Raw genomic sequence first — 23591 nt, 5'->3', positions numbered from 1 at the left:
TTGAATTTCTTAACGGTCCGAATTGGTATTTTGGGCCATTAGGAAATGCAAGACGGTCGTTTCTTATGTACAAAGGCTTTAAAAAATCACAAATTGCATTTTCTACACTGTAGAAATTGCAATTTGTGATTTCCAGAATAGGAAATTGCAAATAGGGATTTCCTATTTGTGATTCCTATTCTGAAGTACAAACCATTTCCTAAATGTCACTTGGGCATTTAGGAGATACAATTGCCACTGACTTGAAATCGGTGGTAACCAGGTGCAATTTTAAAAAAGCACCCAAAGGTGCTTTTTTTATTGCAATAGAGCACACACATGTCCCTTAGGCATATGTGTACTCTACCAGTGCACCCCTATTTTTGGGGTGCACCAAGGGGGGTCTTTTGCATTTCTTAAATATCGATTTTGTGATAAATCTAACACACCCACAAACACACACACACACACACACATATATATATATATATATATATATAGTAATGATAATTGGGTGTTAGGAATTTTGCCCGGATCTTCAGTCTCAGATCACTGGTGCCCCCACACAACCGTGTGTACATCAATGTATATAAATCATTGTCTAATCTGAGTGTAGGAAAGTACCATCTTGCCTGGCATGTTACCCCCATTTTTCACTGTATATATGTTGTTTTAGTTGTATGTGTCACTGGGACCCTGGTAACCCAGGGCCCCAGTGCTCATAAGTGTGCCTGAATGTGTTACCTGTGTAGTGACTAACTGTCTCACTGAGGCTCTGCTAACCAGAACCTCAGTGGTTATGCTCTCTCATTTCTTTACAAATTGTCACTGACAGGCTAGTGACCATTTTTACCAATTTACATTGGCTTACTGGAACACCCTTATAATTCCCTAGTATATGGTACTGAGGTACCCAGGGTATTGGGGTTCCAGGAGATCCCTATGGGCTGCAGCATTTCTTTAGCCACCCATAGGGAGCTCTGACAATTCTTACACAGGCCTGCCACTGCAGCCTGAGTGAAATAACGTCCACCTTATTTCACAGCCATTTTACACGCACTTAAGTAACTTATAAGTCACCTATATGTCTAACCTTTACCTGGTAAAGGTTAGGTGCAAAGTTACTTAGTGTGAGGGCACCCTGGCACTAGCCAAGGTGCCCCCACATTGTTCAGAGCCAATTCCCTGAACTTTGTGAGTGCGGGGACACCATTACACGCGTGCACTACATATAGGTCACTACCTATATGTAGCTTCACAATGGTAACTCCGAATATGGCCATGTAACATGTCTATGATCATGGAATTGCCCCCTCTATGCCATCCTGGCATAGTTGGCACAATCCCATGATCCCAGTGGTCTGTAGCACAGACCCTGGTACTGCCAAACTGCCCTTCCTGGGGTTTCACTGCAGCTGCTGCTGCTGCCAACCCCTCAGACAGGCAGCTGCCCTCCTGGGGTCCAGCCAGGCCTGGCCCAGGATGGCAGAACAAAGAACTTCCTCTGAGAGAGGGTGTGACACCCTCTCCCTTTGGAAAATTGTGTGAAGGCAGGGGAGGAGTAGCCTCCCCCAGCCTCTGGAAATGCTTTGTTGGGCACAGAGGTGCCCAATTCTGCATAAGCCAGTCTACACCGGTTCAGGGGACCCCTTAGCCCTGCTCTGGCGCGAAACTGGACAAAGGAAAGGGGAGTGACCACTCCCCTGACCTGCACCTCCCCTGGGAGGTGTCCAGAGCTCCTCCAGTGTGCTCCAGACCTCTGCCATCTTGGAAACAGAGGTGCTGCTGGCACACTGGACTGCTCTGAGTGGCCAGTGCCACCAGGTGACGTCAGAGACTCCTTGTGATAGGCTCCTTCAGGTGTTGCTAGCCTATCCTCTCTCCTAGGTAGCCAAACCCTCTTTTCTGGCTATTTAGGGTCTCTGTCTCTGGGGAAACTTTAGATAACGAATGCAAGAGCTCATCCGAGTTCCTCTGCATCTCTCTCTTCACCTTCTGATAAGGAATTGACTGCTGACCGCGCTGGAAGCCTGCAAACCTGCAACATAGTAGCAAAGACGACTACTGCAACTCTGTAACGCTGATCCTGCCGCCTTCTCGACTGTTTTCCTGCTTGTGCATGCTGTGGGGGTAGTCTGCCTCCTCTCTGCACCAGAAGCTCCGAAGAAATCTCCCGTGGGTCGACGGAATCTTCCCCCTGCAACCGCAGGCACCAAAAAGCTGCATTACCGGTCCCTTGGGTCTCCTCTCAGCACTACGAGCGAGGTCCCTCGAATCCAGCAACTCTGTCCAAGTGACCCCCACAGTCCAGTGACTCTTCAGTCCAAGTTTGGTGGAGGTAAGTCCTTGCCTCACCTCGCTGGGCTGCATTGCTGGGAACCGCGACTTTGCAGCTACTCCGGCCCCTGTGCACTTCCGGCGGAAATCCTTTGTGCACAGCCAAGCCTGGGTCCACGGCACTCTAACCTGCATTGCACGACTTTCTAAGTTGGTCTCCGGCGACGTGGGACTCCTTTGTGCAACTTCAGCGAGCACCGTTTCACGCATCCTCGTAGTGCCTGTTTCTGGCACTTCTCTGGGTGCTATCTGCTTCAGTGAGGGCTCTTTGTCTTGCTCGACGTCCCCTCTCTCTTCAGGTCCAATTTGCGACCTCCTGGTCCCTCGTGGGCCCCAGCAGCATCCAAAAACGCCAAACGCACGATTTGCAACTAGCAAGGCTTGTTGGCGTCCTTTCAGTGGGAAAGCACTTCTGCACGACTCTCCAAGGCGAGAGGGATCCGTCCACCAAAGGGGAAGTCTCTAGCCCTTTTCGTTCCTGCAGAAACCTCAGCTTCTTCTGTCCAGTAGAAGCTTCTTTGCACCCGCAGCTGGCATTTCCTGGGCATCTGCCCATCTCCGACTTGCTTGTGACTTTTGGACTTGGTCCCCTTGTTCCAAAGGTACCCTAGATTGGAAATCGACAGTTGTTGCATTGCTGGTTTGTGTCTTTCCTGCATTATTCCTCTAACACGACTTCTTTGTCCTTAGGGGAACTTTAGTGCACTTTGCACTCACTTTTCAGGGTCTTGGGGAGGGTTATTTTTCTAACTCTCACTATTTTCTAATAGTCCCAGCGACCCTCTACAAGGTCACATAGGTTTGGGGTCCATTCGTGGTTCGCATTCCACTTTTGGAGTATATGGTTTGTGTTGCCCCTATCCCTATGTTTCCCCATTGCATCCTATTGTAACTATACATTGTTTGCACTGTTTTCTAAAACTATACTGCATATTTTTGCTATTGTGTATATATATCTTGTGCACTTCTCCAATATTTTTCTACATAATCATTTATTGTCCACACGATGTTATCACAGCCACAGACAACACATGTTTTGCAACAGCGTCGCTTCTTCAGGGCTCACAACTTCTGCATAATCTTAATATTATTCACCCAGTACAATCCATTATTCCTTACAATTCTCGAGAATGATATATTTTTCTTCACTCTCATTCTTAGCATAACCGTCTAGCACCATCAGCAGTGATCACCGCTTGATAAGGGAATTGATAATATGAGAAAAAGTGGTTAATGTCTACGGAACCATATCCTACCTGGGCCAGATCAGCAATGGGACTAGCCAGGGTATCCCACCCGCGCACAGGGTTGTTACACCTAGGTGGTAGCACATACACGCGGACAAATACTACCCGCCCCCTAAATTCCATGCAGCCACCAAAGTGCAAACTCACCCTTACGTTTAGGAGGGGTTGCAGCCAAACTTTCACAGGGGACTGACATTTATTGATTCAAAGAAGTGACCGCTGTCTTGGAAGCCTTTAGAGGGTTAAACCAGACATAGAAGAGCTCTTTGCAGGTAATAAGCTTGCAGGGGGATTCACAGTGAGATATGCTTTAGAACGCCTCTGCTTCAACACTAATCTCCAGGCTCATACTGACTTATTCAAGCAAATTACAAGTAGAGTTCCCAGTATGCCGACTATTCATACACACTCACCTTGCATGCTGACAACCAGGTCCAACCAGGTAGTCTCTAGATCCCACAGTGTTGCCTAAGGATCGCTGAATACCACCCCACTTAGGCGGTGTTCCTGCAACGCTAGGGTACCACCAGGGTAGTCAGGGCATTCCCTCTCCTAAAACAGGCACTTCCATGATCTGGCACAGCATTACAACCCTACACAACCTAATTCTCACTCACTATTCATACCATACAACATCCTTCTACAGAATGTCCTCCCAATAGCACAACATATCTTTCGTACAAGACAATCCTGAAAGCACTAAAATGAAGTTCAAAACACCCTACACACTATGGCTCTTGAGCAATGCATGTAAAGTCCATGTTTCTAGGGCTCATGAACTGTGATAGGTAACATAATAATCCCAATGACCACAGGGGATGCTACACCATATCAGGGAGGAAAGCATTACACTGCCGTTCTATAATTACAATGTCAGGAATGGAGACGGGAGGGATCAGCATATCATGGCAAATCAGTGCTTAATTTGTAAATAAAAATGTGCTGGTGCCCAAATCCCTCCTCTGAAACTTGCGGCCGCTGCATTTAATGTGCGAGCACGCAATACTGAGGCAGCGTAATCCTGAAGCCATCTCGGGCCTCTTCAATCCATTTAAAGCCACTCCCTGCCCCTTCGGCTCACTCCTGCAGCTTTCTGCTTTCTACCTTTGTGACGCTTTTTCGTTATTCTCTTCCTCGTTTTTCCCATATGTGTCTTTTGCTCGCAGCAAATGCTGTAGGCAGAAGAATAAGCTTCGGGCTTCAAAAATAAATGCCGGTGCTCAGCACCGGAAACAACAATCACAAGCACAAATTAAGTACTGTGGCAAATACAGTTCATAGCAAATGATGGGATCACGTCTGGAAGTCTAGCACACACTAGGAATACTGTAGAAATCACACTTTCGGCCACTGTTCCTTCTGTATACTCGTAGATCTTTGTTCAGTTGTCAGTTCCGGCCCAGCTACTAAAAGCACACCGGGCTGAGGAGCCTCGCAGGCTTGCTGCTGGTGAACCGATGGCAAGCCCGTCTGCGCCCATCCGCGTCCAGCCGGGGCCATAAACTCTGCCGTGTTCCCACCATGCAGCAAGTCTACACTGCACGTCATAGAGCCGCATAAAGCACCCGCCATTTGCAAAGAATGTAATCTTAATGTGGGGGCTTTTAAACTACACCATACGGACGCTAGACCAGCAAAAAACATGCATGATAGTCACAAGTTGTGTATGTATCTACTCAACTATAGCTATTAATCTTCTTAGAAGATAAGAACCTGAGGCTCTGTTTCTCACAGAGACCTGGCTTAGAGAGGATCCTATCTCAGACACAGTGATGTCCCTCTCTCAGGGCTACTCTCTCGCAAGGAGTGATAGAGAGGACAGAAGAGGCGGGGTGTAGCCATCATTTTAAAAGAAGAGCTGGAGGAGAGTTTCTCACTCATTGATATCCTGGCCAGAGAGGGCCTGCACATCTCAACTGAGCTCTCCACCACTTCTACCTTCTCAGGTATACTGATGTATTGGCCCCTGGGGCAGCCTCTCAATTTATTCAAGCACTGCCCGACATAGTCGCGGAATGTAGTCTCCAGAAAGCCAATTTGACACTGATAGGGGACCTAAACCTACACTTCGAGGATGACAGCTGTGACATTGCTAAAGTTCTAGCTCAAGATCTGGCCGCTATACAATTAACTCAACTAGTTAAGCGACTAGTCTCGAGCAGTGCCCGCTTCATGCTGGTACATTATAATTTCCTACACAGAACTTATTTGACCCCTAGAAAGCTGCTTCGCATGACACCACTGGCTTCCTACATTAGGTCAGGTACTGCAGGGCAGTGGGGCATACTGGACTCAAGTGGTGGTCGAATTAGTACAGGTTACATACCTAAAAATAGAGCACATGCCCCACTGATGTCTGCTGGGCAGCGTCAAAAGGCCAACTGATTGCAAAATATAATATAAATTTGTGCGGTTAGCATTGATGCTGGCCAGACGTAGGGTGGCAATTACATGGATGGGTCAGCGGGCCCCTGAGACTGAGCAATGGCACAGGGATATTGCGGAATGGTCACTAGCAGAGGAGGTTCATATAAGGCTCAGCAGGAGGGATGACAAAGTAGACAAGGAACTCATTATCTGGCGAGATCTATGTGACAGATTTTTAGACCCTGCGGCCACCACCGCAACAGAATAGTGACAGCTCAGATGACAATGTGGATGCAGACATGGACCCCGTGGAGACTGCAGCCCCCCTCCCCCTCCATTTCTAGAGAACAGAACATGCAATGTGTGTGGGATGTACCATGTGTCACCAATCATGCTCTTACAATAACTGCTGTGTTGTGTTTGATAACATTGAAAAATAAAAGTGTTAAAAAAAACTAGTTAAACTACCAACCCACTGACTAGGTCACCTACTCGACCCTATCTTTACTAACATCACAAACATGACCACAGATGATCTCACTTCCAGGACCACGACCAAAACTTCCCTCACTCCTAGACTTAGACAGTGTTGGTCAAAACTCGATGCTGTAGGGTGGGGAAGCTCCCTTGCCGATTCTGCCCCTACTATGGATGGGGATACCTGGGAAAGGTGCACCACATTTGAGAGATTTTGCAGTAGTCTGCTTGCTACATCTGGATACTTGGTGGAGACAGCACAACAAGGTCCAGTGCAAGTAAATCTGTGATTGGTGTTGTCATGCGGGACACATGGTCTAGGACTGCAGAAACAAGATTCTTGAGCAGTGGCTGCTTCACTTGGAACATGGAACATCACTTTCCGACCCCACTATTTCAGGCATGCCTACACTAACATGGACATGGGCTTGCTTCCTTTGTGTGGTGGTTAGGCAGAGACACCGCATGATTCGTGTCCACCCCCTTTGTAGGTCTCTCAGAAGTTCATGAGATGTATTAACTCTGGTTTATGCCTTTCCATTAATGGCATCCTCTTGCATAAGAGCATGTCAACCTCAAGCAAGGAGCGGTGCGGCCTTCCGGCAGTGGGCACACACTACCAGGATGCAGTTTTTTTTCATCCAATGATCCCACAATGTCTCCAGGAATGTGCATCGCATACCTTCGAGCACATCTGGATAGAGCTAAGAAGGTTTCACATGATGAAGTAAACAAGGAAGGACTTCCAAATCTTTGTGGTACCTCAATACCGCTGTCATATCATCTTATATAAATATTAGGCCACAAATATAATTGACAAAAATATTGCCCTATTGGAGTTAATTTGGACCCAGTGGGGCAATAGTTTCAGTAAACAATATTACGTACACTATAATAATAATGTCAGATACCATTTTTGTACACAATATTGTGGCGTACAAACTTGAGAAAATTAACAGTCAATTCTGGTTCTGGTTAGCCTACAGTAGGTGATTTTCCAGAAAGAAAACATAATAACGCCAGTGCCTTCCCTTAGTTTTCAATGACGAGAAAGAACCACCGGCCCGCTATCTAAAGCATTGTGATAGGCCATTACTGGGCTACCAGACATACGTTACATCCACTTTAGAGAGATCTAGGTCAAGAGGAGTAGTCCCACTAAGACCATCTGGAATAGCTTTAAGCTATTTCATACAGACAGTCTCACTCATATACGTACATTCATGGATAGGGACATCTTTAATTTCCTTGGCCATCCATGCCCTTGGAACTGAGCCAAGGAACTGAGCAAAAGAACCCTTCATAATATCATGAGAGGGTTGTGGTGCCTTCCCTGCTGTGGTGCTCCACATCGGATGTTTTCCTCCCCCGCACCTTTCAGCAGTTGAGTTCAAACTCGTTTGCCATGGTCTTGACCAGAGACAAGTAAGTGCAAACCTAGATATCTGCTGATCCCAGTGGGTTAGTTCCTGTCTAGAACAAATACACCCTCAAGCCCGAGGTACCCTACCTGCTCACAGGCTGCCTACTTCAACGCAGTGGTCTAGGCATACTGCCCGCAAGCTGCATTCCTCTTGCATTCTTCCCGCTCCATGTAGTCACCAAGGTTCCATTCCTCCTCTATTTAGGGTAGTAGGGTTATATCACGATCCAGGAATCTATGCCACATTTGTTCCAGAAACACCGGTGACCATAGCGCTGTAGACCCTGAAAGTCCCTGGAGCCTCAACCAGGCCCGGCCTCCTTTCAGAGGTGAGCGTCTCCTCACTGTAACACGCCCTTTGGTATGCTCCTCACTTTCCCAGCTCCAGCAGCACTTCCCCGACCCGAAATAATACCTGTACCCAAGCTTCAGGCAGGTACCTCTCTCACCTTGCCAATGCCACTCCTTATAAATATTTGCAGTTAGGCCCACACAGGCAGTGTCTAAAATTCTCTCTCTATTGCAAGTGGATTCTCAATTGTTAGCCACCCACTGAAAGAGCTTCCATAATGCTCATTTTCACGTGCGCCTGTGGGTGAAAATCGGTTAATTCATGTCAGTTGTTCGGGAGCTTTCTCTGTTGAGTTTGGACTAGAGTTAGAGACTGCTTCTATATCACTTGATTTTATCCCTGACAAGGAGGGGGCAGATGCATAAAGTCAAAGAAGCATGCATTGGTTTAAAATATCAGGATGCCTCTCACTATTAAACATAGGGAAGAATATGATGGAACAATAGTCACTAGATTTTATTTTAGCTTGGTTTCCTATCCTACAAATCTCCTTAGTGGACTTTATTATTTGATGTTTTGTTTCAGATTGTTTACTCTGTTTTTCTCCAATAAGCCTAACTATAGCATCAGTATTTTCAGGATTTTCATCTGTTGTCAGGGTTACAATTGAAAATTAGTTACTCTGGCGTTTTGCAACCGTCGACAATAAGCCATTTAAAAGTTCTTGTTTTTGTAATGTAGTTCTAAAGTTGATTGAGGGCGCAGAATGCCATTGTTGTAGATTTGGATTCTGTTTGACTGCTCCATTCAACCATGGGGGGCTTATTAGTGGGACTGTATCCCAAAAGTTGTCTGCTAATTGGAGTATTTTTTTTGAGGGCCATAAATTACACTAGATCCTTATATCAACAGATGATTGGCCGCTTTGTTATATTTGGTTTTTAATTGCCTTTGTTGACTCCATAATGCTGCTGTGAGATTTTGATGCATGTTTTTGCTATGATTCAGTGTTTTTGCGCACACTAATATGCTGTAGAATAGCAGTTTCATGTGAAGTACTCAATTTAGTGAGGGGGAAGATTGTATTTCTGAGATTTCCTTTTTTGTTGACTGCTTCTATTCCACATGGTGGATATTTTCTCTGGTGCAGTTCTTATTGTTCTTGACAAGAGAAATGATACCTGCTCCTTGGTCACATCTAAAAGTGTCCTGGAGGTTATTTTTTTACCGATGTCCAGACTTAATCACCGCTGGTGCAATTTTGGTCGGCTTATACGTTCTACTAGGAGTGGACAAACTTAAAGCTACATTGGCCTGCAATGCTTGATAGTGCGACTAGATATTAGTCAACGGAGAGACTGGGGTTTATTCTCTGGAAGTTTCATGTCGACAGATCTCTGCCCTATGTTCGTGAGCAGAGGAGGATACTTCTGGATCCTTTGTGCTACTTTTCTGTTTCAGGGGTTTATTCCGCGAGGTTCCCAACTGTCCAAAAGCATGCTCCATCATACCCTTTTCAGTATTTTACCAGGAACTTACTGTAGAGTGCAGGGCAATCGGTAGAGTCCCTAGCTTATCAATGATCTCACCACAAAAGCATTGGTTGGAGCACCTCAGTTGGGTGAATTCATATTTATTACAGGGTATCGAAGGAAATAGTGCTTTGATATACTCCTGTATTTGTAGGGCAACCTTGGGTAAAATTTCAATTTGACTGTCATTTTTTGTGATTGCAGATTGAGGGCATCAACTGTGATATTCAACAGTGCTTCCATGGAGTTAACAGTTTCTGCCAAAGGATCAGACTTGGTTCCATAGTCGAATATTGTTCCACTTGAGCCTTGAGATGATTTTAATCATGATGTCTCTATGAATCCAACAACTGAGCCAATCAGAAAGCATACTTGGTGATCTACGGATATATCCAGAGTCAACTGTTGTCGCTGCTTTTGAGTTTGTTTTACATTCATCAACTTCATTTTGTTTTAGTATCTGTAAGTAATCTAAGACCCTAGATGATCTTGGTGGAGACTTATTACTGTTAATTGGATTTTCTGTAGATTTGAACTTTAGTTGATAAACAAAATTATCCATACAATTTGCATCACAGTTTCCCCTATGACTGTTTCTTGGTTCCTTTAAGTCAGCAATCAGGCCTGTAGACTGATATGCAGTCACATATGTGTTCGGGGTTTGAATGGGATTGTTAGAAGTGTACTTGTCACTTAGAGGCCTCTGAACTTATTACCATTCAATATCCCCGAAATAGGGTGTACACTTCATTGCTTTATGGTCTACAGCTGTAGCTTCAATTAAAGTTGTGTCTGAAGGTTCAGTAAAATTGGTGTTATGCTCCAAGACTACTGACAAATCTGAACCTTGATCTGAAGCCTAGACTTGAGTCCATATTAGTATCTTTTTCAAGGTGGAGTTTTGCTTCATTATGATTTCCATGGAGTGTGGCCCATCTGATTTGGGTGTAATGGCAAGGTAGCACTCTCCATCCAGAGACGTAATTTCCATTTTCTGAAGTGCCTTGATGGTATTCGGTTATTAGCTTTTTTTGACAACTGAATCAGTATCTGCTGGCATCCTGCTGCCCAGTATATGCTGAGGAGACCTATGATAGGAAGTTGATAGGATTTCCTATACATCATTTAGGGACAGATTCCACTTTTCCGTTCCAGATTCTGGAAGCTGCTACTTGATAGCTCTAATGAAGAAATAAAGGAATCTCTGACAAGATGAAAAATATATATTCTGAGGGACAGTTGAACACTAGAAGTTTGGAGGTCCCTCTTCAGTGGTCTAGAAGTTTCTCGCCTCTGTGACCAGAAGAGTCAATCGGCGTTTCATAAGGACCTAATTATGCCGTCCTACCAATTTAGGGAAGTGCCTAAGTAGATGGTTACACCACACTATATTTAAACCAATATAGGTGAGTAATCCCAATCACATTCACTCAAATGCATCAAAATGTGTTGATCTGTTGGGAAAGTAAACAGCAAAGCAGATATATGTATATTAAAATTTATGTCAGTATTTTCAAGCGGACTGGCCTTTTGCCTATTGCCAGATGTTTGAACATATACATTTCACCACCAAGGAGACATGCGCATGAAAGTGTTGTTAGTAATCCATGCCATCCACTGTAGAAATATAGTAAAACAATGTGAACTACCAGTTTGGATCAAAATTAACATAGCAATTTCCAAAACCACCTTCTTACCTCCTTCAGCAAGTAATTATGGCCGCTTGGAATTCGGAATACCACAGCGCCTGTGGCAGCTTTACCTAGTGTGCATGAAACAAGGGATTACAATCAGAGAGGAGTGAAAATAGTGCAAATGCCCAGATTCTAGTACTCAGGTCTATTAAGAGTCATGGCAAGGTAGCATTTTACAAAAATGTGTAAGTAAATACATAACGTTTGTTTTTCTCCCACACTCTCCATATGTACAGTTGCCTTCAGCTGGGGCCATAGGTTGGGGCAGGGCTGTTAATTACTGGTTTTGAAAGGCTCTACTGTCAGTAATGTAGTGCCATTTGGCTCTATGTATCACTGATACACAAAATTATGTTAACTTTTCAGAACGTGGTCCTCCCTCGCACTACTACCCCTAGCTCCCTCCAACCATCCAAATACTCCTACCTACATGCTCCAAGCAACCGTGTCATCTTTATTAGATGGTGAGGACTGACTCACAATGACCAATATCACCGGTTAAGACGCATCCTGTTCACGCCACTCAGGGGGAGAAGGACATGCATAAGGATACTCTATGGCTCATGGCGGACAGTTCCTTCAGCCGTGACTTCTAGGAGGCTATCACTGCACTTCAGAAGACAACACTCAAACAATAGCGTGGGAGGGAATCACCTTACTCAGGAGAAATGACCACTAATGGTGTTACCTGCTGGTGTTGTGTAGCCATTTTAGCTATAGTTGTATGGATGTTATTTTAGCAAACTAGGCCTGCCACTGTGCACTTTACCCTAGATATGTTTTTATTCAGCTTTGTTATATTATTTTAACATTAGACACATTTGCAGTCTTGTTTTATTTTCTCTATCTAGCTGTTTTTCGCCTAGGTCAGCACTATGCTTTTAAACAAGACATTTATTTCACTCTGTGCTTTTCTCAAGGCTGCAGTAAGATAGATTTCCAGTACAAGTGGTACGCTTTGTCTCCAATGTTCACAGAAACATACACACTATTACATGGGGATCCTTTCTTGGAACATCAGCTGTTTTATTATAAAAACACTACTTTGACCCATGTACATTAAAGGGAGATTCCACCCAGATGCCCACGACTGTATGCTGATTGCTGAGTGCTTTGCTGCAGCTGCTTATGTAGACTAGAGGCCTCTGGCTCAGGTATGAGGGATGATGTCTTCCCAGGGGAAACCTGAATTGCAGAATTAGAGCTTAACATGCTGTGCTCTAACATAGCTTATGTAGGAACTATCCTTATAGTGACAATATGGTAGTGTTATCTTTGAGTTTTACTCTCCTTGTCACAATTTCAATCTTGTTGTGCTTCATCATAACATAACATATGTATTTGTAAAGGGCACATAACCCGTAGGCATCTAGGCGCTGAATAACAGATGTTTATTGTTACAAAACTCAATGGTACTCATCGTCCTAGTTATTACAATACATGCCTTATTATCTAAGATGCAGTTACTTCAATAAAACCTTATTGAACTATACACTGCCTCTGGTTGTCCTTGCATATGTGGGACTAATGTAACTGAGAGAAACGGATGAGATCTGAGTGACCACGAGTCCCCTGAGGAGTCATTTATGTCATGCGCCCGGTTGCCCCAACCATCCCTGCTCTTGGGTGGAGATGAGGCGCTGCTAGTTAGCCGGAACAAACCCGGATTAGACCGACAGGTGTCACATGGTGCGGGATTAGACTTTGTCCCCTGCAGTACAGGTGATTCTGCCGCCCAAATTCAGTAGTCTCATTAAAACAATGAGAACCTACGTGACCCTGGAGGAAATTACACTATTTAATGGGGAGAATCAGTCTTCACCTTCTGGAGGGTGTCACATCACTAAGGAGAGGTAACCACTCAAGCTTACACCTGCTGGGATAGTATACGATTATGCATAGGACCTGTCCTCTTAAAAGAATAGCACTACTTAAAGGCACAACCACCCAGGCATCACCTGTAGGAGCATCTGACCTCAGTCAGTGGTGATAACACACATTATTTAGGGCTGACCACCTCCTCAGCACTTATACAGCTATAATCGACATGCCGCTTCACAGCACAATATCTGCATATATCCTTGAGACACTCACATCACAAAGTCATCTCTGGCTGATCCCAACATACCAGCCACCAAGACGTCACTAATTAGGGGGAAAAAAAGAATAAAAAAAAACAGGAATCATGTCTTCTTCATCCATACACCCAGGACCTGGAACAACATGTCCATCAACATCAGAAGTGCCTTGCTCAATTTCCAATTGAAGACTGAACTACAGCTCACCTCAGAAAACTCCCTTACCCTTCCTGACGATGTTAAGACTCTTCCATTCTACTGTAGGCAGCCAGACCGGTACAGCGCTCCATTAAACGTGGCGAGGATCAAGTTATACAAATACCAGCTGTAAGAAATTGTGTTATTAGTTATGAAGAATGTGAGTCCTTCACAAGTAATTGGTCCACTATTATCTCCTTTCTGGGAAACAAGTACCCCATTGTATCACTTGACTTTCTCAGGGCAGCGAATCAGAGCTGTCCAAGTCCTACTCAGGGAAGGTGGTTTTGGCTAGTAATCTCCATTCTCATAAATGGCATGCAACAACGAAACTTAAGAAATCATTGTCCAGGCAATGCGTTTTCTTTTAAAAAGGAAAAGTAGGAGGCATGGTCAAGGCGGCGGTGGGGTAAGATGCACCCGCTGGCTCTCCATCATATTGAGAAGTGGAGATGCCCATTTACCCACTATGCCAGCTAGCAGGCAGGACCGGTGGGGTGCCTCAATCAGCCTGGTGGGACGTTTGGTGGTGCAGAGTGGGGTGGCCCGAATTAGCTGACTGTGCAGCGCAAGAGCACCCAGACGACAAGGTGGTGGCGCCCAGGGCAAAATTCAGGAGAGAGGATGCCAAAAACCACTGCCTAAGGTGGAGTGAGGGTGGCCGCAGGCACAGCTGCCATGTGTGACATTTTCATAATTTCAGTGGAATCATGAGTGAAATTTCAACGACTATGAGTGACACTTTCTTGCAGGCAAAGTCAAGCAATTAAGAAGAGGGAACTATATAAATATTGTACTATAACGAGAATACTATACCTCCTGATGTACACGATTGCTGCCTTGTGGCCTTTAATAAACACTACTTGGAGCTTACCTAGCAAAGTGAGAAACTGGAATAAGAAGGTTTTACTGCACTTCAGGGCTTGCGTGGCGATCTCATTGTTGTAATGCGTAGGGTGACCAGATTGCCAGAAAGAAAAACTTGGACAGCCATTGACGTAGAAATAGGACAATGGGGGTCATTATGACCCTGGCGGAAGGCGGAGAAGCGGCGGTAAGACCACCAACAGGCTGGCGGTCTTTTTTTTTTAATTATGACCATGGCGGTGTCATCCGCCGGTTCTCCGTTCCGCCCTCCAGGCTGGAGACCAGGGTCTTCAGTTCGGCGGCCTTCAATATACCGCCGGCGGTATTTGGGCCCGGCTGACCGCCATGCGGTTTGAAACAGCCATGAAATCCATGGCGGTAAGCACTATCAGTGCCAGGGAATCCCTTCCCTGGCACTGATAGGGGTCTCCCCCAACCCCCACCCCCACACTGACTCCCTCCCCTACACCCCCCGCCACTCCTGCCACCCCCCAAAGGTGGCAGGACCCCCCTCCCCACCCCGACCCGAAACATCACAGCACTCATGCACACACGACACGCACGCAGGCACCACCAACACACATACATGCCAACATCCACACACACAGTCAGACACGCACACCCACATTCAAACATACACGCACACAACCATACAGACATACCTACAGACATACACGCACTCATTCCCATATTCACAACACCCCTGCAAGCATACAGGCACTCACACATCCCCAATACATACACACACGCACACCCCCATGCACGCACACAACACACAACAACCCCCCACCCCCTTCCCCTCACTGACGATTGACTTACCTGGTCCGACGGTCCTCCGGGAGGGGACGGGAGCCATGGGGGCTGCTCCACCGACACCACACCGTCAACAGAACACCGCCACGCCGAATCACAGGATGTGATTCGCTGGGCGGTGTACTGTTGGCGTGGCGGTGGAGGTAGAGCAACCTCCACTTCCCCGCCCCCTGCCCGTATGGCTGTTGGCAGCTCTCCGTCCGAAAAAGGCCGGAGAGCTGCCAACGGTCATAATACGCCGAGCGGCAAACCGCCACCACTGGCAGTCTTCCGCACGGCGGTCCCTCGGCGGTCTTGGCAAAAGACCGCTGAGGTCAAAATAACCCCCTAAATGTTGACTCTGCACTGACCAGTGCCAACTTTTAGTCCTATTCCTATGTCAATGGTTATATATATATATATATATATATATATATATTCAAACCTCTGAAAAAAACACCGAAGCCTGATTCACCAAAAAAACACTGCTTTTATTTCAAGTGGCAGCATTTCATTTCTTTTTCCTGACGTGTTTCGGCTGTTCTAATCAGCCTTGATCACAGGTGAGCCTTATTAGTATGCAAATATTCTTAATTCAGCATGTGACTTCCATAGATATACAAGTCCCATAATGCATCTTATTTTAAACTTTTGATTCCTGTATTATTGCTCAATAGCGTTTCTTCTTTCAGTCACTTTTAGATGCATAATTGAGTACTTGACATTTCAATCGTCTGGTGCAGAATATAATACACTTCTTTCTCATAATATTTGCTCATTTGCCACCACAGTCATAATATTTCTTAAAGCCTCGGTATGGCTGAATCATCGACAGGAGACAAGTTCCCTTGCCGTCTCCCTTGCTCACCTCCGTGCCTCCAAATATCTGGTTCAATCCATTTCATGGCATCAGGCGAGCGGGTCATGCTCCCAAAATAAATCCATCCTTTCATTCTCCATCCACTGGGAGCCCCCAACCCTGCAGGGCGGCCTCAGTTTACGGGGGACAGAGCATCCCGCATATAATCAAACCTCCGAAAAAAACACCGAAGCCTGATTCACCAAAAAACCACTGCTTTTATTTCAAGTGGCAGCATTTCATTTCTTTTTCCTGACGCGTTTCGGCTGTTCTAGTCAGCCTTGATCACAGGTGAGCCTTATTAGTATGCAAATATTCTTAATTCAGCACGTGACTTCCATAGATATACAAGTCCCATAATGCATCTTATTTTAAACTTTTGATTCCTGTATTATTGCTCAATAGCATTTCTTCTTTCAGTCACTTTTAGATGCATAATTGAGTACTTGACATTTCAATCGTCTGGTGCAGAATATAATACACTTCTTTCTCATAATATTTGCTCATTTGCCACCACAGTCATATTATTTCTTAAAGCCTCGGTATGGCTGAATCATCGACAGGAGACAAGTTCCCTTGCCGTCTCCCTTGCTCACCTCCGTGCCTCCAAATATCTGGTTCAATCCATTTTATGGCATACAGGCGAGCGGGTTATGCTCCCAAAATAAATCCATCCTTTCATTCTCCATCCACTGGGAGCCCCTAACCCTGCAGGGCGGCCTCAGTTAACGGGGACAGAGCATCCCGTATATAATCAAACCTCCCAGTGGATGGAGAATGAAAGGATGTATATATATATATATATATATATATATATATATATATATATATATATATATATATATTGCACTTTGTATAATTTGTGGGAACTTTATAAACATTTCATACATCTGCATCTTATGTAATTAGGATAAATTCTAAGAGTCCAGCATGGTTATCCACTATTTATATTTTCTTATAATTAGTTAGAAATTCCCATTTCTGTGATAGTTAGAAAATGTAATCAGAAGGTAAAATGCGCTTGGGAAATTGTACATTTGTACTTATTAAGATTTTAGAAACTGTTGGTACTTTTGAGTTTCCTATTAAGTTTATAGAAAGTAGAAATGTAGAAATTATTGAATGCAGATAGAATTCGAGTGTGATTGGGTACTTTAACAGAATAGAGTATGGGAAACAGGAAACTCAGATTTTAAATCAGCTAATATGGTTGCCCTTTAAAATGAAAACATGTAAAACTAGTCGGAGAGTTTGGTGAATAGAGTGAGAATAGTAAGTTACAGTACTAGCAATACCTTGTAATATACTTTGTTGCATAATGAATTTAAAGTACTTTACTTCTCAAATTTAGACAATTTATAATAAGAATTACACATGAATATTATAAATCACCAAATCTTATCGTCACTCAAGAGAGACTGGTGGGCATCCACACAGAAAAATGGTTAGTGGTCTAGTAAACATTACATTTTAATTGGTACAGGGGTATGTTACTCGAGTTAAATACACTCTGGTAATGTGCAACTCTGTGGCCAGTAGAAGGCTTCAGGTCGAAACATGTAACCATTTGTCTTGAATAGCGCCTAGCACTTTATACTTTAGGCAATGAAATAAATGGAATCTTCATACTTCCGATTTGGTGGCACCGTCGTCATTTTTGCGAGTTGACCCAGGACCCAGGGAAGACTGGAAGGCAATCGTGGAATGACATTAAAGAATATATATATATATATATATATATATATATATATATATATATACACACAAACTTATGGAACACACTACAGCATCGCCAAGGAAGTCTTTAATATTCACGCTACAGAAACACACACCTCTGTAGCATGAAAATTAAAGACCTCCTCGACCATTGTAGGAAAGTACCATCTTGCCTGGCATGTTACCCCCATTTTCACTGTATGTATGTTTGTTTTTGCCCATATGTCACTGGGATCCTGCTAGGCAGGACCCCATTGCTCATAATGTATGCCCTGTATGTGTTCCCTGTGTGGTGCCTAACTGTATCACTGAGGCTCTGCTAACCGGAACCTCAGTGTTTATGCTCTCTCTGCTTTCTAAAATTGTCACTGCAGGCTAGTGACTAATTTTACCAATTCTCATTGGCACACTGGAACACCCATATAATTCCCTTGTATATGATACCTAGGTACCCAGGGTATTGGGGTTCCAGGAGATCCATATGGGCTGCAGCATTTCTTTTGCCACCCATAGGGAGCTCAGACAATTCTTACAGGGGTCTGCCACTGCAGCCTGAGTGAAATAACATCCACGTTATTTCAAAGCCATTTTTCACTGCACATAAGTAACTTATAAGTAACCTATATGTCTAACCCTCACTTGGTGAAGGTTAGGTGCCAAGATACTTAGTGTGTGGGCACCCTGGCACTAGCCAAGGTGCCCCCACATCGTTCGGGGCCAATTCCCTGAACTTTGTGAGTGCGGGGACACCATTACACGTGTGCACTACACATAGGTCATTACCTATGTGTAGCGTCACAATGGTAACTCCAAACATGGCCATGTAACATGTCTAAGATCATGGAATTGTCACCCCAATACCATTCTGGTATTGGGGGGCAATTCCATGATCCCCCGGGTCTCTAACACAGAGCCCGGGTACTGCCAAACTGCCTTTACAGGGTTTCCACTGCAGCTGCTGCCAACCCCTCAGACAGGTTTCTGCCCCCCTGGGGTCTGGGAAGCCCAGGCCCAGGAAGACAGAACACCCTCTCCCTTTGGAAATAGGTGTGAAGGGCTGGGGAGGAGTAGCCTTCCCCAGCCTCTGGAAATGCTCTGATGGGCACAGATGGTGCCCATCTCTGCATAAGCCAGTCTATACCGGTTAAGGGATCCCCCAGCCCTGCTCTGGAGCGAAACTGGACAAAGGAAAGGGGAGTGACCACTCCCCTGACCAGTACCTCCCAGGGGAGGTGCCCAGAGCTCCCCCATTGTGTACCAGACCTCTGCCATCTTGGATTCAGAGGTGTTGGGGCACAATGGACTGCTCTGAGTGGCCAGTGCCAGCAGGTGACATCAGAGACCCCTCCTGATAGGTGCTTACCTCTTTCAGTAGCCAAGCCTCCTTTCTTAGTAGCCAACCTCATTTTCTGGCTATTTAGGGACTCTCCTCTAGGCTATTCCTCAGATAACGAATGCAAGAGCTCACCAGAGTTCCTCTGCACTTCCCTCTTCGACTTCTGCCAAGGATCGACCGCTGACTGCTCCAGGACGCCAGCAACATTGTAGCGTCTCATCCTGTCGGCTTTCTCAACTGTTTCCTGGTGGTGCATGCTCTGAGGCCTGTCTGCCTTCACCCTGCACTGGAAGCCAAGAAGAAATCTCCTGTGGGTCGATGGAATCTTCCCCCTGCAAACGCAGGCACCAAACATCTGCATCACCGGTCCTCTCGGTCCCTTCTCATCCTGACGAGCGTGATCCCTGGAACACAGGAGCTGGGTCCAAGTGGCTCCCACAGCCCATTGGCCCTTCTGTCCAAATTTGGTGGAGGTAAGTCCTCGCCTCCCTACGCCAGACAGCAAACCTCTGTACTGCGTGATTTGCAGCTGCGTCGGCTTCTGTGCACTTCTCCAAGGATTCCTTTGTGCACAGCCTAGCCTGATTCCCAGCACTCCGTCCTGCATTGCCCAACTCACTGAGTTGGACTCCGACGTCGTGGGACCTTCCTTTTGTGACTCTGAGTTCACAGATCTTCTAAGTGCCTGTCCTGGTACTTCTGCTGCTGCTGCCTGCTTCTGCGGGGGCTCTCTGAGTTGCTGAGCACCCCCTCTGTCTCCTACTCCAAGGGGCGACATCCTGGTCCTTCCTGGGCCCCAGCAGCACCCAAAAACCTCAACCCCAACTCTTGCAGCTAGCAAGGTTTGTTTGCAGTGTTTCTGCCTGGAAACACTTCTGCAACCTCCAGCACGCCGTGGGACATCTTCCATCCAAAGGAGAAGTTCCTAGCCCTTTTCGTTGTTGCAGAATCTTTGGCTTCTTCCACCCAGAGGCAGCCCTTTTGCACCTTCATCCGGGGTTTAGTGGGCACCTGCCCCGCCTGGACACTTTCAAGACTCTTGGACTTGGTCACTTTCCTTTACAGGTCCTCAGGTCCAGGAATCTGTCTTCAGTGTTTTGCTGGTACTTGTGGTTCTTGCAGAATCCCCTATCACGACTATTGTGTCTTTCTGGGGTAGTAGGGTAACTTTACTCCTACTTTTCAGGGTCTTGGGGTGGGGTATTTTGGACACCCTTACTGTTTTCTCACAGTCCCAGCGACCCTCTACAACCTCCCATAGGTCTGGGGTCCATTCGTGGTTCGCATTCCACTTTTGGAGTATATGGTTTGTGTTGCCCCTGGACCTATGTCTACCTATTGCATCCTATTGTGATTCGACATTGTTTGCACTACTTTTCTTACTGTTACTTACCTGTTTTGGGTTTGTGTACATATAACTTGTGTATATTACTTACCTCCTAAGTGAGGGTATTCTCTGAGATACTTTTGGCATATTGTCACTAAAATAAAGTACCTTTATTTTTAGTAACTCTGAGTATTGTGTTTTCTTATGATATTGTGCTATATGAGATAAGTGGTATAGTAGGAGCTTTGCATGTCTCCTAGTTCAGCCTAAGCTGCTTTGCCATAGCTACATTCTATCAGCCTAAGCTGCTAGAAATACCTCTATTCTACTAATAAGGGATAACTGGACCTGGCACAGGGTGTAAGTACCACAAGGTACCCACTTATAAGCCAGACCAGCCTCCTATAACCATGATGCCATGTGTTGCAAGGAGGGCTTTGTGAATTTGGCCCCAGGTGATGGGCTCTGAAGGGATTCATTTATTACCCCCAATAAATCCTGCTGTGCTTCCTAAATTAAGTCAGGCAGCACAGCAGGAGAGTCTTTGAAGAAATATCTGTTGTTAGTGCCATGAGAGGGCCGGTTTGAACGTGAGCTTTCAGAGCACAGTGCTAAATGTGTGTGCTCACCCAACCATCTCTCAAAAACTGGACATTTATCTGTTTTTGTGTTCAAGTTTCAGGGCACCGGGACAGTCATCAAAAACCCGGGACTGTCTGCGCATTTCTGGGACGTCTGGCCACCCTAGTAATGCAGGAAAATGACCGGAAATGCATTATTTTAACACAAGATGTGTGAGACTTGGCAGGGATGCGTGAGTGCGCTGTGGCCCTGGAGCACCCAAGAGGGCCAGCACCAACGCCTGGAACAGATATGGGCGGCCCTGGAGTGACAGACATCACAACATGTCCCAACAGAACGACAGGGGGCTGGAGCGGGGAATGTCAGGAAGAGAAGAGGCCTGGCTCGGCCCGGACCAGTTGCTGAGCGGGGCAGGCTCCGGCACCGTAGACGTAGAATGTGAGGACATCAAAAAGAGCAAGGCCACATCTGCAAGTTCAGCAACAGGGAGGCAAAAGAGCCAGGCCGTGGCAGAAGGCTGCAGAGGCCTGGTGACACCTTACTGACACCAGAGCAAACAGAGAGGGAGATCAGAACCCCCACCCCCTGGCCCCAGCGGTGACCTTGGACCGAATCGGTGAGAGGGGCAAGCGTAGAGGTCTTGACCCAACTGAAGGCCCAGCATGGAGGCAGGGCTTGAGGTGGCTGAGAACAGGGGGCATACACCGGCCCAGGGACCAGAAAGTATGGAGGCCTCAAGGCAATAAACAAATTGGCTAAGTGCAGGTGAGGCAATATTAGGGCCAAGGCATGATGAGAAGCTATGCAAGCCCCACGGCACATGGGCATATGAATGTCAGGACCGGAGGCTTCGGATTATGCTTTTCTTTCTTTACTGCCGTAAAACACAGCAGCAAATCACAATGCAATAAAACTTTAAACTACATATCCCAAGAGACCCAGCCCTTAACCGTCCAATCACAAGGCATCACTGCCATATATATTCCTGAACCAACAATGTCCTTCCTCTTTCTCTGCTGCTGCAAGCCGAGATAAGTACTACGTCATTTGTGTAATTCTATTAACCGCGTAACGAGCCGTGTTTCACAGCTTATTAAAATTAGTGTTAATAATATGTTATCAGCATTGATACGCTGTTATTTTGTTTATTCAGCTTATTAGCTGAAACGCATCAGTGGAGTGGGAGTGGGCCGGGAGAGCATCTTCTCCTTTGAGGACATAGTTTCTATTTTGTCGCTCTCACATGCGATCGGCTAAACACGCGTTCGTGTTCACAGGCTCATTTTAGGTCCCCAGAACGCCAGACGAGGCGCAAAAACATTAGAGGCCGGCCTAGGGTTTATGCAGGTGCTCCCTCCACATCCAATATTGCAATTTGATAATTTTAAGGTGGTTTGGACTTCCTATCACCCCTGAATTTATACTACCTGCTTGGGGGTACCCCCCCCGAGCCCCTTCCTCTCCTCAATAAACAACATATCATGGCATACTACGCCGATTAGGAGGATCTTCAGATGGATCTGCATGAGAATCAAGATGAATACCAAACGGAAGGGCGTCTGGCGGAAGCACTGAGTTATCACATGCAGGATTCCGTGAATTGGGTATTTATCAAGGCTTTTAAGTCTTTTACTCAATCTTTGGTGAGATTTGGCAATCAAGAGCTTATTGGAAGCTCCAGTCAGAATGTTTCTCAATTACCATTTCAAGAATCAGAATCGCATTTGAGACTCTCGGCCAGGGGGTCCTCTTCTACTAATATACTGGCATAGATGGCTTCCTCAGTACTCAGGGGCCATGAGTATCAAGGTGTTGAACTCGAAGTCCCTCAGGGATTAAGGGGGTTATTCTAACTTTGGAGGAGGTGTTCATCCGTCCCAAAAGTGACGGAAAAGTGGCGGATTTACCACCAGCCGTATTACGAGTCCATTATATCCTATGGAACTCGTAATACGGCTGGTGGTATATCCGTCACTTTACCGTCACTTTTGGGACGGATTAACACTCCTCCAAAGTTAGAATAACCCCCTAAATCTGTTCCTGGCTCAGGTGAGACTTCTTTTGACACCTCCATTCATCCCACAGATTCTGACAAATCAGATGATGAGCCTCGCAAAAAATAACGCAAATCGCTCCTTTCCTCTACAGAGGTCCCAGAAACTGTGGGCGCAATTAACTTTTTGAGTCAGAAAATATCATTCATCCTAGTTCCACTGAGTGGGTTCCTTGTGCAGAAGTAGCCTTTTATCAAAAATAGGTCAAAGAGAAAAAAATAAAAAATAAAAATCTGTATGTGGCACGTAATGGTCTGTGATATGGTAGTAGTGTACACCAATCACTGTGGGTCAAGTGCAAATGCAAGTCCTATCCTCACCGCTGACAACCAATGTTAGAAATGGAGCTTCTAGCTGGCAGCCAGTTTGCACCCTGTCCAAGTAGGGGCCCTCACTCTAGTCAGGATAAGGGAGATACCTGCATGAGCAGTCAG

General features: G+C 45.7%; 1 long non-coding RNA gene across 1 annotated transcript in view; it reads right to left on the bottom strand.

Annotated features, from left to right (window-relative positions):
- LOC138265902 (uncharacterized) overlaps nt 1–23591 on the bottom strand; it is a 255142-nt gene that overhangs the window by 1403 nt on the left and 230148 nt on the right. Inside the window, exon 2 of the long non-coding RNA XR_011199439.1 lies at nt 11352–11416. This is a non-coding gene — a long non-coding RNA (uncharacterized lncRNA). The remainder of the gene's footprint in view (nt 1–11351; nt 11417–23591) is intronic.

The sequence above is a fragment of the Pleurodeles waltl genome, chromosome 11, assembly GCF_031143425.1.
Source record: "Pleurodeles waltl isolate 20211129_DDA chromosome 11, aPleWal1.hap1.20221129, whole genome shotgun sequence".
Lineage (NCBI taxonomy): Eukaryota > Metazoa > Chordata > Amphibia > Caudata > Salamandridae > Pleurodeles > Pleurodeles waltl.
This window is presented reverse-complemented; position numbering and strand designations above follow the sequence as displayed.